The sequence below is a fragment of the Euprymna scolopes genome, chromosome 34, assembly GCF_053919585.1.
Source record: "Euprymna scolopes isolate OS-2025 chromosome 34, ASM5391958v1, whole genome shotgun sequence".
Lineage (NCBI taxonomy): Eukaryota > Metazoa > Mollusca > Cephalopoda > Sepiida > Sepiolidae > Euprymna > Euprymna scolopes.
Window position 1 is genome coordinate 19,071,060 of NC_136515.1, and position 7,500 is coordinate 19,078,559.

Consider the following 7,500-nt stretch of genomic DNA (forward strand, 5'->3'; position numbering starts at 1 on the left):
CATTTAAAAGTAGCCCAGAAAAAATGTAGTAGAGACGAAGAACATTCTTTTATTGTTTAAATTACCTGTAGGATGTTGGAAGTGCTCCCCGTTGATATTTATGCATTTCTGGGCACGTTTAACAGCGTTTGCAGATACTGCTTGTAGATCTTCTCTGGTGATTCTTCTGATGGTAATGTTCTCCTTTAGTTGATCTAGATTGTGAGGATTATTTGGATAAAAATCACATGATTACAAGTCCAGGGAACGTGGTGGCCATAACCCTTTGCTTATTGTTCTTTCTTCCGTAAACATGTCATGAACTCGTGCCAGTGATCTGTAAGACGTGTGGCATGTAGCGTCATCTTGTTAGAAAAAGAATTTCATTTTGTCTTGTGGTGTCAGTTGGTCGTTCTTAGCTATTTATATCAAGTGGTTTCATGTCTTGTCTCAAGCGTTTTCCATTTAAGAAATAAATTTATGTCTTAAATTCTAAATCCAATTTGGATCTAAAACTTTTAAAATACCTGGCTAAGCAGAATCAAATAGCGATCTGATAAATGAATTGCTATTTAGGATTAAGTTAAGTATATTCTATAGATTAGATTATGGTAGTAGTAGTAGTAGTAGTAGTAGTAGTAGTAGTAGTAGTATGTTTACGTGTTTGAATGGCAGGCATATGTCCTAAGATGGAGTACTCTTGCCACATCTGAGGAGGTGCCACTCAAATCATCCTTTCCTATCTTGATAGAATGCAAAGCAAACTCGAAAATTTAGTGGAAGATGTCTTCTTCCTTACGTTTCTGAATTTTTTAGATAAGAATTGGTTATTCGCATTATTTGGAATTTTCGGACTATTGTTCTCATCTTGAGTGTCCATTTTCACAACGTTTCTGTCGATGTAGCCTCCAGCCTTCTTCAGGTGTATGTTCCGAAAATAAAGCTTCCTATTTTTTTAACTCCAAAAAGTTGAAGAGCGACGAAGACAAAGGTTTTACCATTAAAACGAGTGACTGTTTGTACTCCAGAATTTAACTTTCTACATAGTCACCATCATTCTCAATGAACTTTTGCCATCGCTTGAACGATGACTACATTGGGCGTCCACAGCATGCTTTCACATACAAGGGTCATTCCAAAAGTCAAACCTCCTATTTTTCTTTAACTCATCAAAAGTTAAAGAGCTACGAAGACTGAAGTTTTACTATTAAAACGAGTGACCTTTATTTTTCTACATAATCACAACCATTCTCAATACACTTTTGCCAGCCATGAATACGATGACTGTGTATGGCCGTCCAGAACGCATTTGTCATACAAGGGTCATTCCAAAAGTAAAGCCTCCTATTTCTTCTTTAACTCAAAAAGTTGAAGAGCTACAAAAACGGGAGAGGAGCCATTAAAACGAGCGACCTTTTGTACTCCAGAATTTATTTTTCTGCATAGTCACCACAATTTTCAATGCCCTTTTGTCAGGAATTTAATGACGCATCTCTGCTTCCGACGCACGCCCATGACAGAAATTGATTTCTTAGAGCCTCACACCGTCAATATCTGCAATAGAGAAATGAAACTTCCAGGTCATGAATGCAGAAGCTCAGTCATGCCATTTGCAATCGCCTCTGATTGATTTAGGCAGAATACAAAAAATAGGAGGCATTACTTTTGGAACGGTTTTCGTATAATTTTTTTTGTTTTTAGAATTTCCTTTATGCATATTCTGGTTATGTTGTGCCGTGTAGTGTCTTTTTAATTATTTTTTGTTTTTGTTTTTCTTCATTTTCAAAGAGTAAAACTCCTGTCTTTAGATAGAGGTAAAAGGCATGCCAAGATTTCTTGTTAAAAACTATTCCTCTCCTGGGGACAAGATTTCCCCCAAAGGATCCAGAATAGATCCAGAAACATCAGCAGTCGATAGACATGTTTTTCCCTTTACGCCATACGTTTGTTTTTCTTGCCATTTCTACAGCAATTCGTGCCGCTAAAACATAGTCATAGAAATTACTGACTTGTTTGAAGTTGTATTTCATTGCAACGTGGAAAACTCGTCAGCTCTTGTCTTGTCTTCGTTTCAATATAAACAAAAGAGGAATGTTTTTTTATGAAGAAATTTATGTTGTTTTTTTTTTCTATGGAATAAAATGGCAAAGACATGAAAAAGATGAGAGGCAATTCAGTGCCAGTCCACAGTTCAACCTAAATATTAAAAAAAAAACATACAAAAGAATCTTTAAGATGTACGCACCCGTCACAGAACGAATATGTCATATTCCAAAAATCACATAAATTGACCAAGTAGATCTTTTAACTAAGAAAATCAAATTTTATGAGTGAACAAAAAAAGGGATTGTCTCATGTTGCCATCTTGAAAAAAAAAACATCAAAGAAAGATGAGTCTACAATAATTCAAAGAATGAATATGTCATATTCCAAAACTCACATAAACTGATCAAGTAGGAAAATCAAATTTTATGAGTAAACAAAAAAAAGGGACTGTCTCGCATCGCCATCTTGAAAAAAAATCAGAGACAGATGAGTCCACAACAATTCAAAGTTGCAATATCATCCTTGTAATGCTAACGATTTCAGATCAATTTTAATGGTTTAAAAATTATTTTCTTTATAAAATAATACTACTTGATAAATTTACGTGATTTTTGGAATATGATATTTTCGTCCCGTGATGAGTACGTACATCATATAGAGTTTTCTATGGGTTTGTCCTTTTATTAATTAGGTAAAATTCTAAATAAACACCGACAATTCTTTTAAGGTCAGCAGTGATTGAAACGTATTTCCTCGTCTGAGCAAAAAAGAAAAATATCTTTCGGTGCTGTGAAATTCTGCTGAGAAAAATAAAGGTTGGAGATTTCAGTGCTTTACCGAATTTTTAAATTAGAAAAATTAAAGGTAGGAAGAATAATAATGTTTCTATATTGGATTGGAGAGTTTCTATGTTGCTATTAGAGAATTAGTATCTGTCTGTTTGGAGTCGAAACTATATTATTATTTCTATTAATGCACTATTGTACTTCTATTACTAATGGAGATTTGGTATCTTTGTCTGAAGCCAGAACTACTTCTAATACTAACGGAGATTTGGTATCTTTGTCTGAAGCCAGAACTACTTCTAATACTAATGGAGATTTGGTATCTTTTTCTGAAGTCAGAACTACTTCTAATACTAATGGAGATTTGGTGTCTTTGTCTGAAGCCAGAACTACTTCTAATACTAATGGAGATTTGGTATCTTTGTCTGAAGCCAGAACTACTTTTAATACTAATGGAGATTTGGTATCTTTGTTTGAAGCCAGAACTACTTCTAATACTAATGGAGATTTGGTATCTTTGTCTGAAGCCAGAAGTACTTTTAATACTAATGGAGATTTGGTATCTTTGTTTGAAGCCAGAACTACTTCTAATACTAATGGAGATTTGGTATCTTTGTCTGAAGCCAGAACTACTTTTAATACTAATGGAGATTTGGTATCTTTGTCTGAAGCCAGAACTACTTCTAATACTAATGGAGATTTGGTATCTTTGTCTGAAGCCAGAACTACTTTTAATACTAATGGAGATTTGGTATCTTTGTCTGAAGCCAGAACTACTTCTAATACTAATGGAGATTTGGTATCTTTGTCTGAAGCCGAAACTGTACTAATACTACTATTAACTGTACTATTTTTAATGCTCAATTTTGTTTGTGATACTGTTTCGCCCTAATGAACTATCTTTGAACGCTTAAATTAGGGGAGAATAGTGCAGTATCTGTTCTGCTGTCATGGTGTTTTGGTTTGGCGTCTCTTTCTATATGGATCTTTTCATTATTCCTGTTTAGAATAGCATTCCGAAAAATTATTTGAATATCACAGAAACGTTCTATTCGAAATGGTCGCATATCCAATAGTGTTCCAGATTTGGACAGATCGTTCTCATCAATTTTTTTATAATTATTTTCTGATATAAAATTAACGGAACTTAAGCACACGGTATTCTTGCAACATTTTCTTGATTTTGATAAGATTTTAATCAAATTTTATTTTTCGTTTTTACAGTTATGTTGACGGCTTAATTGGTTTTGGTTGTTGTTGTTTTACGGCATATCAACCCTTTTCAGGTTATTTAATTCCAAATACAAAGATTTTGAAGAAAAATATTTTTAATAGAATATATTTGTTGTTTTCACGTCGGTTTCTATTAAACCCATAGTTGGGACCCTAACAGGTACTACCACTCCGGGTCAGAGTGGACCTGGGAGCAATGGTAATTAAAGGGTGGCTCCACACTCCCCAAAGCCCACAAGCTGGGGCCTCACCACTGGATATAGTTTAAGGTCATATCCATTGAGGGACTTTTACCCTCTGCAGGGGGGCAGTTGGCGTATTCTAATGCCCCACCGACAGGACCGGATGGCTTAATTGTTAAGATTTTCCTAATTTCTTTTTTAAAAAATCTCTCTTTGAACAAAATATTTCCGATTTCATTTTTTTTATCTTACTTCTCCATAAACAATGCATATTACATCCTAGGCGTAAGGGGTTACTTTGATTAGGAGTTAGATTTATTGTGGGCATTCTAAGTGGGGAGTTGTGAAGCAAGATGTTTGTTTACCTTGCATTTAAATATCTGAATTTCTTTTTCTTTCTTCCTTTATTAGAACACAATTTGAAAAGATTATTTTCACTGTGCTTGTATATTGTTTATTTACCTGTTTTTTATTTTTATTTTTATTTTTTGTTATATTTGTTTTTCTTTTATTTTTTATTTTTTATGTTTGTTTTTATTTTTTATTTTTTGTTATATTTGTTTTTCTTTTATTTTTTTATTTTTATGTTTGTTTGTTTTTATTTTTTATTTTTTTGTTATATTTGTTTTTCTTTTATTTTTATTTTTATGTTTGTTTGTTTTTATTTTTTATTTTTTGTTATATTTGTTTTTCTTTTATATTTTATTTTTTATGTTTTTTTTATTTATTTTTGTTATATTTGTTTTTCGTTTTTGGATTTTGTTATATTTGTTTTTTATTTTTTGTTATGTATATTTTTCTTTTCTTTTTATGTTTGTTTGTTTTTTTAGTTTTTAGTTTTTGTTATGTATGTTTTTTTTTCTTTTTTATTTGTTGTTGTGGGTGTTTTTTGGTTTGATTTTGAATGCATACAATTTGAAATTATTGCACCTTAAACTTTAAAAATAACAAAATTTAGAAGTCGTTGATTCTGCTTTTTGTTTTAGAAAAAACAGTCTCATAAAATGAAACCAAAGTTTTAATTTTATAATAACTAGAACTAATGAAACTTAGCAAAATTGATTGCAATTAATTCGACTTTAATTCAACACAAAATCTATTTAATCAGTTTTGAAGAACATCTTTAAGACACACTCCAAAAATTGGATCAAGTAGTTGTTTTGTGTCTTTTTTTTAACTAAGAAAATCAAATTTTCTAATGAAGTGAGAACAGTCTGTCTTGATCTACCATATTTAATAAATGGAAACAACTCAATTCGAACTACCGAGATTTTATAATCATCTTTGTGGAAGCCTTCATTCAGTCTTGAAAGACAAAGGATACCCCCTGTAGGGGCAGCTGCACATGAAATTGTGAGGCAAGGGTTGTTAAATCCCCAACCACACCTCTCCTGAATCGGCACTGCTTGAGTCCAGTGGCAAGAAGAAGTCCAGGACAATTGGAAACAATGCCGCGATAAGCGGAGAGCGCATACAGCACCTGGAATTCCTAACTGGTCACCCATTTTTGTACTAACTAGTTTAACGTTGCTTAACTTCAGTAATCTAACGGGAACTGGTGTCAACGTGATTATGCCGTATATCGTCTTTGTAATGGCTATGATATACTATTAATCGTCAAAAAATAGTTTTCTATATATAAAAAAAACAACTATTTGATCAATGTACCTAATTTTTGGAATATGACACTTTCATTCCGAGACTAGTACGTACATCTTAAAGATATATTTTTTTAATTAGGTTAAATTTTAGATAAGAACCTAGCGCGGTATTTACTCTGCATGAGTACCTATTAAAATCAATCAATGAATTTAAAAATCGATAACAAATAATAGGTAATTAGCTGATGTTTAATGTTTTATTTTTCTAACAATGGTATAAGTTCGATTACTGTACGCTATAAATCAATAGGCTTTCCTGTAGAAAATCTTTCATTTTTTTTTTTTTTTTTTTTTTCGTAAAAAAGTTTTGTTGTTTTTTTAATAGTATCAGAATTAGGCAATTCATTTAGTTTTCAGTGTTTTTATTCAATGAAAAATGTTTGTTCGGTTCGAAAATCATGCAGTGTTTATCGATATATTTGAAAAAGACAAATGGCGGCGTGCTCACTGTTTAATATGTTAAGTTTGGGAAAATGGGTTCAAACTAAAGAATTATACAAAATACTGTTTGAAACTCACTTAATATATGTCAGCTTATGTCACGGTAACATATTGGGTGACTTTCAAACAGTATTTTGTATATACTTTTTAGCTTCAACTCATTTTCCCAGACTTAACGTATTCAACAGAGACCTCGCTGCTATTTGTCTTTTTCAAATATATCAATAAACACTGAACACTGCGTGATTTTCGAACCGAATAAACATTTTAAATTAAATAAAAACACTAAAAAATTATCAAGTTAGGTAGAAAAGTAACTTATCTTGTCTTTGATAACATTTATTTGTTATATATTTGTTTTTTGACGACTTTTTCGAATCTATGTGTATAGTAAAACAACCCCCACTTTTCAAACATGTATTTCTCAATTTAAAATGCATAATACTAACCCGAGTTTAATGAAAATGGTTCTTTATTTAGTAATATATAAGAAAAAAACAACATAAAAACTGAATGCTTAAACAGATTTTTCTCGTGTTCTTCCATGGCCACGATCTTTATAAATAATACGTTCATTAGTAAAAGATGAATAATTTTGCATTTAAAATTTTGTGTCATTTTTTTTATTTTTTATTTATTTATTTATTACATTCACAATTTTTTAACGCTTGTTTATATTGGAGATGATTTAAACTAGCGCATTTCTGGTGTAAACATTATTATATACTTACATGTCATACCGAAATTAGTATAAATTCCAAAAATTGTGAAAAAAATATCCAGCAGATAATGTTCTAGAAGTATTTTAAATAAAAAAAAAATTAATCAGCCACAATTACGGTCGATTCAAGATGGCGGTACGGATGAAGAATCAAGGATTTAGTCAAAACTATCGAGTGCAGTTACCTCCCCCTGCATCTTGTGAACTTTCAAAACATCCACTGAAAAGTAGTCCAGAAAATATCGTATAGAAGAGGAATATTCAATTATTGTTAAAATTGATGCTGGAAGTGCTCCCCGTCGACATTTATTTTTAAATAGGAGTCACCAATTATCAAGGCTCTGAGGCCACTCGAGGATAAGGGTTATTGAGTGTATAGTAATCAATGGTATAATGGCTATTAATGGAAATTTGGTAGATTGGATTACTTAAGGGGGCGGTTCATCAAGAAT

The 7,500-nt window shown here is 31.8% G+C and overlaps 1 protein-coding gene across 11 annotated transcripts in view; it reads left to right on the forward strand.

Annotated features, from left to right (window-relative positions):
• The window catches only part of LOC145259106 (protocadherin beta-11-like), a 1,732,684-nt gene that overhangs the window by 1,637,856 nt on the left and 87,328 nt on the right, over window positions 1-7,500 (forward strand). The gene's annotated exons all lie outside the window — the stretch shown is intronic.